Raw genomic sequence first — 15,258 nt, 5'->3', positions numbered from 1 at the left:
GTTGGTTCAGAGGTATCTGGCACTGAACTCGATAGGGCGGATTACGATCCGATCCCCCACAACTACAGTTGGGTCCAATAAAAGGGTTTACACATAATTATGTGCCAAAAATCCCATGCTCAGATCATAATCACTAACAGGCCACTCTACTATGAAGCATGTACGGATAACGGGTTTAATGTGATTGCGCCTGAATGAAAAGGACATAAAAAGAGATGAAGAGGCAGGCCTAGGTACTGTGGGATGATATGGGTTGGTTAATATAGGCATGCAGTTTATCTCTGTATTTGCGGATTAGTGTCATCATGATACCCTTAGTTCACTCAGTTAGTACCTATCACTGCATCCCGACTTGAACTTAGAATTTTTACCTAAAACACTCGTTTACACAAATTTTCTTTTATGAGCTTTTTAATGTTTTGCTTGAGGACAAGCAAAGGTTTAAGTGTGGGAGAGTTTGATAACACTAAAATTTACCGTATTTTCGACTCCGATTTCACATGCATTCTAGTTGTTTTATTATCATTTTGTTGTGTTATTGCTATGTTTTTCTTTGTTTTCAGGTTTTTACTTTAATCGGAGCCCCGATCGAGAAAAGGAGCAAAAAATAGCCAAAAACCCTAAAATTCAGCATTTTGTTCTTGTGGCCTACCCCATGGCTGGCGCCATAGACCCTGCCATGACGTGTCCAAGCTCAACTTCCCTCAACTTCCACGTTCCCCACTACTTCCACTAAGGCGCCTCATTTTGCGCTTGTGGCGGACGCCATGGCCTTGTGGCGGACGCCACAAGAGGAAAATAGTTTCCCTCCCATTTTCAAGTTGAAGGGCATCCAAGTCATTTCCATCTTTTTACTTGCTTATAAATAGAAACTCGAATTCACTTTTACAAGCATCCAAACTTAGAGCAGAGGCAAACTCAGAGCAACTTTGTTTCACTTAGGGATATATTCAGTATTATAAAGTGGTAATCGCTTCGCATTGGAGTGTTACCACAATTGTGTAATCGAGTCTGTGATAGAGTTTGTAATCGAGTTTGGAGCACTTTGGAAGGAAGTTAATCCTGCCGCCATTTTCATTTCCGCTTTGCAATTTATTCAACCCTCCGATTGGAGCAGGTTTTTATTACTTGTCTTTACTTTATTTATTTCCCGCACTCTCTTTACTTTATTTACTTTCCGCACTCGCTTTACTTTATTTATTTCTCGCACTCGCTTTACTTTTATTTATTTCTCGCACTCGCTTTAAATTATTTATTTCCTCGCACTCGCTTTACTTTTATTTATTTCCTCGCACTCGCTTTAAATTATTTACTTTCCGCACTCGCACTACTTTTATTTACTTTCCGCACTCGCACTACTTTTATTTATTTTAATGCACTTTTACTTTACCATGTCTAACTAAATTTATAAGGTTAGAATGTAAGGATCGTAATTGAACCGATAATCCGTACAATTATTCGTAGAAGCACTTAAGGGCTATTTTAACTTTCAACTTAAGTTTTCCCGCACTTCAATTCCGTTGGGTAAGATCGAAAGTCGTCCAACGTCTTTTTAAACTTAATTATTTTTAACTATTTCAAAAACAGCGAAAGCTCTTTGTTTAGTTCATTAGGAGATTTTAACATTAAGAAGAAAAGAGATTTTAAAACTATTTTCGGACGCGTTTATAAGTTTAGATTCTGGTTCGTGAGAACCTCTTTTGGTTAAGAAATCCAGGTTATAATACTTTTCAACTTAGTCAAGATACTATATTTCTTAAAAATAGGTTTACTACTCTAACGCAATGCGCGCCTTTTTACAAGTGACAATAAGAGGGTTTGATTAGGGAGTACAACTCGGTTCTGAATACGCGAAAGCGACAGTTCCTGTTAAATTAGTTCTTTTCAAAGTAGGAAACATTGCCCATAAGTAGCTCTATTAGCAAGTACTTGGATTATCAATTGATTATGTGAATTACATTCGACCCTGTCTTTATTAATTAATCTTTATTCAACACTTTACTTTTCATTGCACACTCCAAAAACACTTATTTTGATTGCCTTTGATAAACACCATAACAATAGATAACGATAGATTGACACTTGGTCTCTGTGGATTCGACAATCTTTTATATTACCCTGACGCGTTCGTATACTTGTGAAACACCGCATCAATAGCTACAATGCCAAACCTCCAGTCTTCAATGGAGAGAAATTTGATTATTAGAAGGACAAAATCGAAATCTTCTTCCTAGGTTATGACGCTGACTTATGGGACATGTTTACAAATGGTTATGAACAACCTATATCTGCTCCTGGAGTTGCCATTGCTAGGAACAAAATGAGTAATGATTAGAAGCGTGACTTCAAAAATCATCATAAAGCCAGAACAGTCCTACTAAACGTCATATCCTACAATGAATATGAAAAGATCACCAATAGGGAAATAACTAAAGAAATATTTGACTCCCTAAAGATGACTCATGAAGGTAACAATCAAGTCAAAGAGACTAAGGCTCTAACCCTAATCCAAAAATATGAAGCCTTCAGAATGGAGAACGATGAAGCTGTAGAGGTAATGTTTTCTATATTTCAAACTTTAACTGCGGGACTTAAGGTTATGGATAAAGGCTACACAACTGCAGATCATGTCAAAAAGATTATCAGGAGTCTGCCAAAGAAGTGGAGACCGATGGTCACTGCCTTAAAGCTATCAAAGGATCTGAACAATATAAGCCTGGAAGAACTCATCAGCTCCCTCAGGAGTCATGAGATAGAGTTAGAGGAAGACGAACCTCAAAAGAAAATCAAATTAGTGGCTCTGAAGTCCCTACCAGAAAGACGTAAGCCAGAAAGAAACAGAACTCTTCAAGCTGAAGAAGAAAATGATGATTCTGAAAAAGACGACTCTGATAACGAAGAAGAGTTTACTCTTTTATTCAAAAGAGTCAAACAACTTTGTAGAAAAAGTAATAACAACTTCAGAAAACCCAGAAAAAAGGGAGATTGCTCAGAATCTACTTCCAGAAGGAGACCAAGCAAAGAGGTAACTTGTTATGAATATAAAAAACCAGGACACTACAGAAACGAATGTCCCAAGATCAAGAAAGATAGTTCCAGAAAAGAAGGATTCAAGAAAAACTCCTTCAAAACTAAGAAGAGACTCATGGCCACCTGAGATGACTCTGAATCTGACGCCTCAGAATCAGACTCTGAACTAGAACAGGCAAATGTCGCATTCATGGCTACCACATCTGGAAGTACATCTGAAAAGGAATCTGACTCTGAAGAGGTATTTTCTGATCTCTCTCACTCTAATCTAGAAGCTTGCTTATCAGAATCTCTATACTCCTATCAGAAGCTTCGATAAGAATTCAAGGTCCTAAAAAGGGTCCATGAAGAAACTGTTGAAGAATGTGATAAGCTTAAAAGAAAAGTTTCTGAACTAAAAGGAAACATTTTTGTTTTAGAAAAAGAAAATGAATTTTCAACTAAAAAATGTTTAAAACTTGAAGAAACTCTATCTAAAGCTCCACCAACTTCTGACACCATCATATACAAATATGAAAAGGTGTTTTAGAAATTTCTAAAAAATGGGCTTGAAAGAAGAAAAATTGCTTCTATGATCTATGGTGTTAGTCACAATAAGAAAATAGGAATTGAATATGACTCTTATGAAGATGAGCAAATACCTTCTGCAGAGGATAAGCCAAAATCTCTTTTTTCATATCATTACAGACATGCACAGACACAAAGTTTTAACAATGCTAGAAAATCCAAAGTTTCTAGAAACTTTGGGAGAACTAATCATAAAGGACCAAAAAGATTCTGGATACTAAAAGATAAAATAGTATATGTTGCAGATATCCTGTGCAGCAGAGTTAAAACACCAATCATAGTACCTGAACTCTGGATGCTCGCGACACATGATGGGAAGAAAGCATATGTTGCAAAGCCTTGAACTTAAAGAAGATGGCTTTGTAGGCTTTGGAGGAAATCAGGAAGGAAGAATCAGAGGATCTGGAACGGTTGGTAATGGATCTCTTCCCTCTATTTCTGATGTTCTTCACGTAGAAGGATTAATGCATAACTTGTTATCCATAAGTCAATTAAGTGATAACGGTTATGATATAATCTTTAATCAAAAAACGTGCAAAGCTATTAATCAGAACAATGGCACAATTCTTTTCACTGGTAAGAGGAAGAACAACATTGACAAAATTAAAGTTTCAGATTTAGAAGATCAGAATGTAAAATGTTTAATGTTTGTAAACGAAGAGCAATGGGTATGGCACAGATGCTTGGGCCACATTAGCATGAAGAGGATTTATCAGCTAAATAAACTTGAGCTAGTCAGAAGCCTACCCAAGCTGAAGTTTTCTTCAGATGCTCTCTGTGAAGCATGTCAGAAGGGAAAATTTTCTAAAACAACTTTCAAAAATAAAAATGTTGTCTCTACCTCTAAACCTCTAGAACTTCTTCACATTGACCTATTTGGACCTGTTAAAACAACCTCAGTCAATGGTAAGAAGTAAGGACTGGTCATTATTGATGATTATAGTCATTGGACATGGGTAAAGTTCCTTAAACACAAGAATAAGTCACACTCTATGGTTACTAGTTTCTGCTCAAAAGTGCAAAATGAATTTAACTCTAAAATCATTAGAGTTAGAAGTGATCATGGTGGGGAATTTGAAAATAAATTTTTTGAGGAACTCTTTGATTCTAATGGGATATCCCATGATTTATCCTATCCTAGAACTCCACAACAAAATGGAGTTGTAGAAAGGAAGAATAAGACCCTTCAAGAAATGGCCAGAGCCATGACCAATGAAACAAATGTAGCTAAGCACTTATGGGATGAAGTAGTGAATACAACGTGTTATATTCAGAATAGAATCTCCGTTAGACCTATTCTGGTTCCTTATGAACTGTGTAAGGGAAGAAAACCCAACATCTCTTATTTTCATCCTTTTGGATGCTCTTGCTTTATCCTAAATACTAAAGATTATCTGAACAAGTTTGATTCTAAAGAACATAAATGTATAATGTTGGGATACTCAGAACGCTCTAAAGGCTATAGAGTATGCAATACAGAAACATTAATTGTGGAAGAATCAATACATGTCAGATTTGATGACGAGCTTGACTCTGAAAAGTCAAAGCTAAGTGAAAATTTTGTAGAATTAGAGATAACACTTGCAGGCTATGAGGAAAAGGCTAAAGAATCTGAAGAAGCAAAAAAGAGTACTTCAGATGCTCCTGAAGTCACTTTAAACCAGAAAAGATCAAGAACTAGACTAAATGTATCTGAAGAATTGATTATGGGAAACAAAGACAAACCTGTCAGGACAAGATCAACATTCAAGGGATCTGAAGAAACGCTTATGGAACTAGTATCCTTGATAGAGCCAACATCTTGTGAAGAAGCACTTCAAGACAAAGAATGGATTCTGGAAATGAAAGAAGAACTTGATCAATTTGCAAAGAATGATGTCTGGGATCTTGTACCAAAACCCAAGGGAACCCATGTAATTTGAACCAAATGGGTGTACAGAAACAAACTAAATGAAAAGGGTGAAGTGGTCAGAAACAAAGCATGACTGGTAACACAAGGTTATAGTCAACAAGAAGGTATTGACTACAACGAAACATTTGCTCCATTTGCCAGGTTAGAATCTATTCGCTTACTTGTATCTTTTGCTGTAAATTATTCCATCAAACTATATTAGATGGATGCCAAGAGTGCGTTTCTAAATGGATATATTTCTGAAGAAGTGTGTGTTCATCAGCCTCCTGGTTTTGAAAACTCAAAATATCCAGAACATGTTTTTAAACTGAAGAAAAAATCTCTTTATGGTCTAAAACAAGCTCCTATAGCTTGGTATGAAAGACTAAGTGCTTTTCTTCTGGAAAATGATTTTATCAGAGACAAAGTTGATTATACACTCTTCTGTAAAAACATCAAAAACGACCTCATGATCTGTCAAATATATGTTGATGACATAATTTTTGGTTCTACTCATCCCTCTGTCTGTCAAGAATTTTTTGAGATAATGCAGGTTGAATTTGAAATGAGTCTAATGCAAGAACTAAAGTTCTTTCTGGGAATAAAAATCAATCAAATATCAAATGAAACTTATATTTATCAAAGCAAATGCATAAAAGACATTCTGAAGAAGTTTGAAATGTCAGAAAGCAAACCAGCAAAGACTCCTATGCACCCCACATGCATTCTGGAGAAATAAGAGGTAAGTTAAAAGGTTTGTCAGAAACTCTATCGTGGTATGATAGGTTCTCTTCTCTATATGACTGTTACTCGTCCAGATATACTATTCAACATTTGTCTCTGTGCCAGATTCCAATCAGATCCAAGGGAATCTCGCCTAAAAACTGTTAAGAGAATCCTAAGGTATCTGAAAGGAACACCTAACCTTGGCCTAATGTATGAGAAATCATCAGAGTATATGCTTTCTGGATATTGTGATGCAGATTATGCTGGAGACAAATTGGAACGAAAAAGCACATCTAGAAATTGTCATTCACTATGCACTACTCAGATGCTCTGGATGAAGAATCAACTAAAGACCTTCAGATATATGAGAGTAACATTCTTATTTTCTGTGACAATACTGCTGCAATATGTTTAAGTAAGAATCCTATTCTGCACTCCAGAGCAAAACACATAGAAATTAAACATTATTTTATCAGAGACTATGTTCAGAAAGGGGGTAATAACTTTAAAATTCATTGATACAGACCACCAATGGGCTGATGTCTTCATAAAACCCCTAGCTGAAGATAGATTCTCCTTCATTCTGAAACATTTAAACATGGCATATTGTCCAGAATGAGTCTAAAACTTGTGCTCCTTCTCTAAAGTGTCAAAATAGACTGTAAAATTAAAGGTGGCTACAAAAATTCTAAAATAAAATAAAATTAAGAGATTAGAAAACTAAATTTTATAATAAAAGAATCAAAAGTTTAATACCCTCAAATATAACGAGACCAAAAATACGGCTTAATATTTTTACTGTCCAAAAATACGGCTTAATATTTTTACTGTCACATATATATAAATTTATATTTTTTATGGTATTTTAAAAATCATACACCAATTTTGAATGATCAAACCATTTATAAAAAAAATTATGATTTGTAGATGTTTGAACTATATTTTCATTCTTTAAGTATAGAAATGTATAATTTTAAAAACACCAATTTATGTTATTGTTACATTTTGATAAAGTTGTAGCTAATAGTCTATAACTATGTCTTTAATAGGAAAAAAAATTGGATTTGTCCTCTTCACATCATTTACATGACGCGACGGTTACCAAAACTTCAATACCGACATCAAGAGGAAGGACAAGCACAGTAATTGCTCCCAGAAAAATTATCAGTACCAAAGGATCTTATGTCCACAAATTAAAATTAAATAACATATTAGTAAAAAATGTACTGTGTATACTTTTACATAAATTATTGAAATATATCTATTTAATTTAATTTTAATTAAAATTAATCTTATAATATTAATTCACTTGAAATCAGTTTTAAATTTTCAATCAATACAAAATCACCCATACATTAACTTTACTTTAGGTTGATATGTACCTTTACATAGTAGCCGTTCATGTCAAATTGAAACAGTCAAGTTAAGGGATTTATAATTTGCTTGCCCTACACGTGTGCGACCCTTAAAACTCACACTGCCAACACAAATCCGAAAATTAGGCAATTTTATATTTAACATGTAAAAATGTTCCCCGAGTCCATTTCATGGCATGGTGACACAACTTTGATTGTGATATCTCATTGGTGTTTACTTTTCAAACTTCAAACTAGCTTTTAATAATGCAAAATCAACCTACCTAACCTATCTATCAAGTTAATATTTCAAATCAATACCATTTATGTCGCTTTATGTCGTAATCTATCATCTTAATTGTAAGAGTTGTTTAGCTTTTGGACCCCGTATATCCCTCCAATATGTAATGCAACTACGACAATAAGACAATCTACAATGACATAATATAACATCAAGAATTATACTTCTCTAAATTATTATTCTCGAAAGATGTGTTTAAATCTCGAAAGATGAAAAGGAAGAAAATATATTATTTACGTCTTTTGGTTTTATTTATAAAAAAAAATTGATTTTTTAATTTTATTAAATAATTAATATATATAGTTCCTTATACAGCTTAGATACATGTATTATTTAAGGAACTTAAAAAATAATTTCTTTCTTATAAATAAGATCGAAGGTAGTAGTTTTTAAAAATCGAAAGTGTTAGAATTGCAGAAAAGTAATAGGAAATTTGATGGCAAAAGTCGGCATCATACAATTGAGTCGGATGGCGGCGGACTACTATGACGGTAGTATGCATAAGGAGTCGGTTGGAGTTCGGTGATGGTTGTGGTGATGATGCACAAATGACGGTGACCAAAGTCTGATGGATTGCAATAGCGGCGATTGGCAAATTGAAGTAACCAAAGTTTGATCGATGACTACGACGAAGCTATGTTGATCTACGACAAAGGCTCATGGGTCAGGTGGTCGGGTTAGTTCGATTTGCATACGTTCGTTAATGAGTCTTGTTTGTGGTATGTTCAGAATTGGTTGGGTTTTAAAAGTTGTAAATGTATATATCTCTATCACTTTTTTATTAAAATTACTATAAAAAAACAAGTAGTAATTCTAGTTACCAAGACAAAAATATACTTTTTTTTTAAGTTGTTTGAATTTAGGAATTTCTTAGAGGTATCTAAGAGGATTAGGAAACACTTCTAAATATTTTGGATTTATATAATTCATATATAGAGAGTTCAAGTGATTGAGAAACACTTAATAGGGTTTGTTATCGGGAACTTGAGAGACTATTTTATTGTAACTCATTTGTAATCTTTGTAATAACTTTTGAAAGTATAATTATATGAGAGTTTCTCTCTTCCTCAAAATAGATTAGTTTGATAGAGTCGGTAAGCAAATTTTCGTGTACTCGTATTTTATCTTTCTCTTGTTTTATGTGGATTTGCTTATACGATTTGGTGGGTTAGTTTGTTGCATGAGGCCATTTATTTTGTTTGGTAGTGTTCTTTGTCTACGCGTCATGTTTTTGTTTGATATTATCAAATTTCTTGCTGAAAAGGTCTTGATATTATTGAATCTTTCAATTTCACAACAAGTGACACCCACCGTAAGGAAAAATAGTTAAGTCTACAAGTGTGCACCATGGGTTCTAAATGAAAAATCAATAATTTTTTTAGAGACCGATTTTGAATTGTGGAAAGTGAATATGCAAGTAATCTTAACTCAGGAGAAGTATGTTGATGCATTGAAGGATAAGGCATTGATGCATGCACCATTAACACAAGTAGAGAAGAATGAGATGATGAATAAGGATAACAATGTCATTATTTGGTACCTCGAGGATAAATTTTATAGTGAGTCATTAGAGAGAAGACCGTAACTTTGTTGTGGAAAAAGTTAGAATCAATGTATATGACCAAGTATTTGGCTCACATGTTGTTTCGGAAACAACAACCCTACTTATTAAAAATGGTAGAGAACAAATTTGTAATGGAACAGTTGAAATAATTTCACAAGATCATTGATGACCTAGATAATATATTGAGGTGATAATTGATGATGCGGATAAGACTCTACTCTTTTTAAGTTTATTAGCCAGATATTTTAAACACTTTAAGGATACCCTTATTTATGGTAAGAAAAGTACTATTACTTTGGATAAAGTTCATACGGTCGTGAGATTCAAAGAATTTTTGAATGTTGAAAGTTTTGAAGATTGATGATAATGGTGAAGGCTTGAATGTCTCAAGATAAAAAAGTGAGCATAGAGTGATGTCCAAATCCAAGAGGTATGACAAGTAAAGGATAAAATGCTTTAATTTTTTGGAAACCAGTCACTTCAATAAGGAGTGCTCAAGAGGGAGGACAATGAAGATTATGTTCATTTTTTATCGCCTTAGACGATGATAATTATGATTGTACTATTGTAATACTGGTATCGAGTTTGGACAGTAATAAAGTCGGGTCACTTTATTCAAGATACTCTTAATTCACTTAATAGTGGTATTTGAGACTTGAACCTGAAAGATGGTTGAGTCGTCTGGCTCTGTAATAATCAAGCTTGAATGATTTATGGTGTTGGTAACAATCTGAATTAAAATGTTCGATAATCATCATTTCCTTCTACACAATGTGAGATATGTTCCGGAGCTTTGAAAAACTTTGTTATCCATAAGCATGTTTGATGATATATGTTATTACACTAGAGTTGAACATGGGGTGTTGAAGATTTCGCATGATGGAGTGAATGTAGGTAGAAGATCTAAATTATGTGGGTTATAGATTTTAAATGGTTCCAATGTTATTGATCATTCATCATTAACTAGAGAATAATTTCATGACAGACTATGGGATTCGAGATCAATGCATGGTAAATTCTTGGAGGTTGTTATAGAGAACTTTAACAAGTTTTGTATGAGATGTGGGATAAAAATTCATTTTACCACTTTTTGCATGATGCTAAGATCTAAGATACCATAGAGTTTCTGAGGTAAGATGGGTGAAAAATAAATTTACCTGATAGGAAGATATTTATTCACATGGATAAACCATTGGACACTTATAAAGGCTTGGAACATGAAACTTGTAAACTAATTTATTTTAAAGGTCGTTTGCCCAAATCAAACTAATCTAGTTTTATGGTAAAGGTTTAAAGTGTGCTTTCCATGGTTATCTAGAAGGTGAGAAGGGTTATGAGTTGTGATAAGTAGAACCTAGAGGATCGAATTTCAACGTAATCATATGTATTACCTTTAGCGAGTCATTTAAGGGGGGGGGGAGTAAAGACCTGGAGATCAAGATATTAGTAGTAGTAATGAGAGAAAGTTGACATTGGATTTTGATTATAGTTTGACTCGTGATAAAGTAAAGAGGTAAATTGTACCATCCAAGGGACACAATTATGTTAACCTTGGCTATTATGCTTTCTATATGGTTGAAGGATTACAAAACTAGGAAATAGTGACCTTCATGGAGACATTCAAAAGCCAATGGAATAAAATATGGTTGAATAACCATACTTGTGGGCTCGGTAGATTATCAAATCATGAAAATATGGTTTGGTGCAAGTGAATGAAAATGCCAAGATCAAGGTTCGAATTTTTTTTACCCAAATACCCCTGTTTTTAAAAAAAAATCCCAAAATAACCCTGTTTTCAAAAAAAGTCTCAATCTATCCCACTTTGAAGAGGAGGCGCCAGATGAATTGGCGTCTGCTCTTAAACTTAGAGAGGAGGCACCAATTGGATTGGCTAGTGCTCCTTGTGTTGCCAATCCAATTGGCGCCTATGTGTTAAGCTTTAAATGAGACGCCAATTGGTCTGGCACATATGTGTGTTTTGTAATTTTTTTTTAAAACATTATCCATCATAGATAAAGTCGAAATCAGACCAATTCATATTAATATTAATATCCATTTACACAAAAAGACTAATGTTGATTACCGGGATCACCTAACCGACCTCCGGTCCCACATCCCCTAGCTACCCAATGTAACACGGTGGGAGAACTGACTTTAGTTAAATGTTGCGGATAGCAAGAGCCGCCACCGACTTTTATTTTATCCAAAAGGAAAGGACATAAAAGAACAGGAAAGACCTTAAAAAGATTTTGAGTTCGGGGGGTAGGTTATACAAAGGGAAGGTATTAGCACCCTTTATATCCATGGTTATCCATGGGCTCTTAGTTACTTAGCTCACTTTGTTTGTTTGCAAGAGTGTAGTGTGTGATTAGAAAAATTTCTTTAAGTACTTTGTAATGGCCCTCGTATGGGTGTATACAAAGCCTAGTTTAGAAATTGTGAGGTGTAAAAGTAATTTTGAAAAGTGTGAGCAAGTAACAATGAGATACCTACCCTAGATTAAGTCTTTCGCGTTCTCGTATATTCTTTCAATGGTAAGACTGTCTCTATTATTGAGGAATAGGTAGTCATTACCTTGGATGTGTTTAAGGGACGGGCGTAGGGTCATCGTATGGTCAATGAAGGCAACATAAGGGGTGTCTTTAGCAACTCGTAGGGACTATCATCATATTTACCGAAGGGACAAGATCATTATATCGTAGGCAACCTCGTAGGGACTTGATCTTTTAAGTTTATAGGGACTTGATGATTTTTCTGTTTGAAGGGACTTTGCTTAAGACGCCCCTATTTTTGAGGGACTTGACCATTTAGAGAAGGCAACCAAGAGGAATACCCTAGGAAGTACAGATGGCGATCAAAGATCGACTTACGTGTGTGAGTGTTATTTTTCAGATATTTGTCTTGAATTTAATTTTCTAAGTTCAATTATTTACAGTTAGTTTTTTTGCACTCCCTAAATTACTAACCACGCAATAAATATTTACAAAAATAAAAGTAAGAAAAATAAATTCCTAAACTATTACATGGCTATGGGACAGATACATAATAATCGGGCGAGAAAGAATAAATTTACAACCTATACATTTGTTCCTAATATTATAAATAAAACAAAATTAAAATAAGGAAAATAATGAAGCAAAAATAGAATAGGTAAAAGCAAATAATAATAAAATAATAAATAAACAATGGTAATAAAGCAATAATAAAATAACAATAATAATAAAGTGATAATAAAAAGGTTAGAATTTTAAAAGAAATTATTTTAGGTTAAACAAGTTAGATTTTTTTTTAGAAGTTATTAGAAAAATATGAGTTTAAAATAAATTAGTAATAATAAAAGAATTTAAAATACATTAATGTACAAATTATAAAATAAAAGAGTTATATGAAAAATATTAAGTTAGTTATTTACAAAATAAATAAAGATTATAGAAAATATCAAATTATTAGATTAATAGGTTTATTATTATTATTCAATTAGAAAAATGATCAATTCGATTTTATTTACAAAATATATAAGGATTTATTATTATAAGTAAGTAATAAAAAAAGTTATTAAAATAGTTAGTATTTATTATTTATTTACAAAAAATATAAAGGTTATAGAAAAATATTGAATAATTAATTTAGTAGGTTTTCACGCCCTACATTACTAAACCACGCAGTTAATATAGGATCAATGACAGGAATTTAAATGGCAGAAAAATAAAATGGCAGAAAATAAAATCCTAATTATTACAACGCTTTGGTGCAGTTACATAATAAAGATGGCGAAAAGTAAAACTGAAAATATTACAAGTTAAAACTTAAAATATTACAAGGACGAAGCAGTTACAGTGTATGAATAACATAAATATGAGCGAAAATAGGAAATAATAATAAGGTTTGTTAAGGTTTAAGAAAAGGTTTATGGTTGAGAGGAAATAACACGGTTAAAGTTTTAGGTTTGAAATTTAGAGTTTGTGGCGAAATTGTCAGGGTTTAGGAAAAATCAGGGTAGTTAGTTATGAAAAAAAATGTGCAGATCTAAATATATGTATATATAAAAAAATTAAAAAAAAACAACGACGTTGCTAGCGCAAAATTGCGATCATCGCAACTGGATCGGATAACACAAATGTCACGCCTCATACACGTATATGTGAAAACGGCGTATTGACACGATCCGATCCGAAAACATAATCAAATATATCAACAAAATAGATAAAGTATATATCATATATAAACTATTACCAAACTGTGTGTACGATAGTATAGATCAACCACTCTCAGTTTCTCTTTTTCGTTCTGTCTTTCCGCCTCTCCTTTTTTGTTCTCTCTTTTGACCTCCTTCTATCAGTCATGCTAGTAAATATATATAGGAACAAATTAGGTTAATGATAATGGGCCTAAGTTTATTTTGAAACCCAATATTAAATTAAAAACTGAATAAAGTTAAATAATTAAAATAGTTAAAATTAAAATAAAAACTAATTAACCTATTTATTTATTCTAGACCCAATATAAAAATAAATAGACTCAAAAAAATAAAAGTCGGACACCAAAATGCTCGAAAAAATAAAATGAACACGTCAAAATAATCAGCGCGAAATAAATGACTCGGAAAAATACAGCGTTTGGTCGGATTTTGAAATAAAAATTATGACCGTTTAAACTGCTCAGACTGATCAACATATGACCAAAAATAGTCGTAAAAATATTTTTAGCATGTCAAATTAAACCACGTGAACCGCAGATTAATGCTACCGACATTTGCAAACTTAAACTTGACATTTTTTCGTTGACTAATTTTAGGCACAGTTAAAAAGTTAATTTGACCAGTCTATTTATAAATTCCGAGAAATTATTCCGGCTAATATTAAGACAGAAAAAAATGTTATGCTATGAAGATGATGCAAATGAATGTGAAACAAAAAATTGGTTAGAGTTAAAAATAGAAGGCAAATTTTGGGGTGCAACAGCTGCCCCTGTTCAATTTTCTGAAACCTGAGGAGTTAGATTGGCCTGTGTGCCATTCGTGACTTGGAAGGTTGAAGGGGATTGAACACGAAAGCCCAAAAATTTGCACTCGCCGGTGCGTAAAGTAACACTGATGACTAGTCGTATATGCTTAAGTGGGCTTGAAGATGCCACTTGGAAGAACTGGAGATGGGCTTATAGATGCCATCCATAATATCAGGAGGTGATAATATCTTGATGTTGATACTGGATATCAGTACTAGGTCTTCGTATAGGCCGTCTCTGAATCGTATCTAAGAACATACTTTTAATTTAAGTGTCAGAACCAAATCTTCGTGGCGATTTCTTTCTGAATTAAGTATCAGCGCTAGACCTTCGTATAGATCGTCTCTGAACTGTTTTGAATTGTTGAATAGACCAGTAGAAATAAATCTTCGTGATGATTATCTCTTCTGGAAATATCCTGGATTAGGTAATAGATCTTCGTATAGACCGTTTGCCTACTATCCAAGAACAAAAGAATATCAGGATTAAATCTTCTGAAAATATCCTGGACTAGGGAATAGATCTTCGTATAGACCGTTTGCCTACTATCCAAGAACAAAAGAATATCAGGATGAAATCTCCTGAAAATATCATGGACTAGGGAATAGATCTTCGTATAGACCATTTGCCTACTATCCGAGGACAAAAGAGTATCAGGATTAACTCTCCTGAAAACATCCTGGACTAGGGAATAGATCTTCGTATAGACCGTTTGCCTACTATCCAAGGACACCTTGAGTAATGATTAAGTATCGGCACTAGATCTTCGTATAGATCGTTTCTGACCTGTTGTGAATTGTTGATAGTATTTTATCTGTAT

This window comes from Lathyrus oleraceus, chromosome 1, assembly GCF_024323335.1.
Source record: "Lathyrus oleraceus cultivar Zhongwan6 chromosome 1, CAAS_Psat_ZW6_1.0, whole genome shotgun sequence".
In the NCBI taxonomy this organism is placed as follows: Eukaryota; Viridiplantae; Streptophyta; class Magnoliopsida; order Fabales; family Fabaceae; genus Lathyrus; species Lathyrus oleraceus.
The sequence above is the reverse complement of the archived record's forward strand: the minus strand, read 5'-3'. Positions refer to the sequence as shown.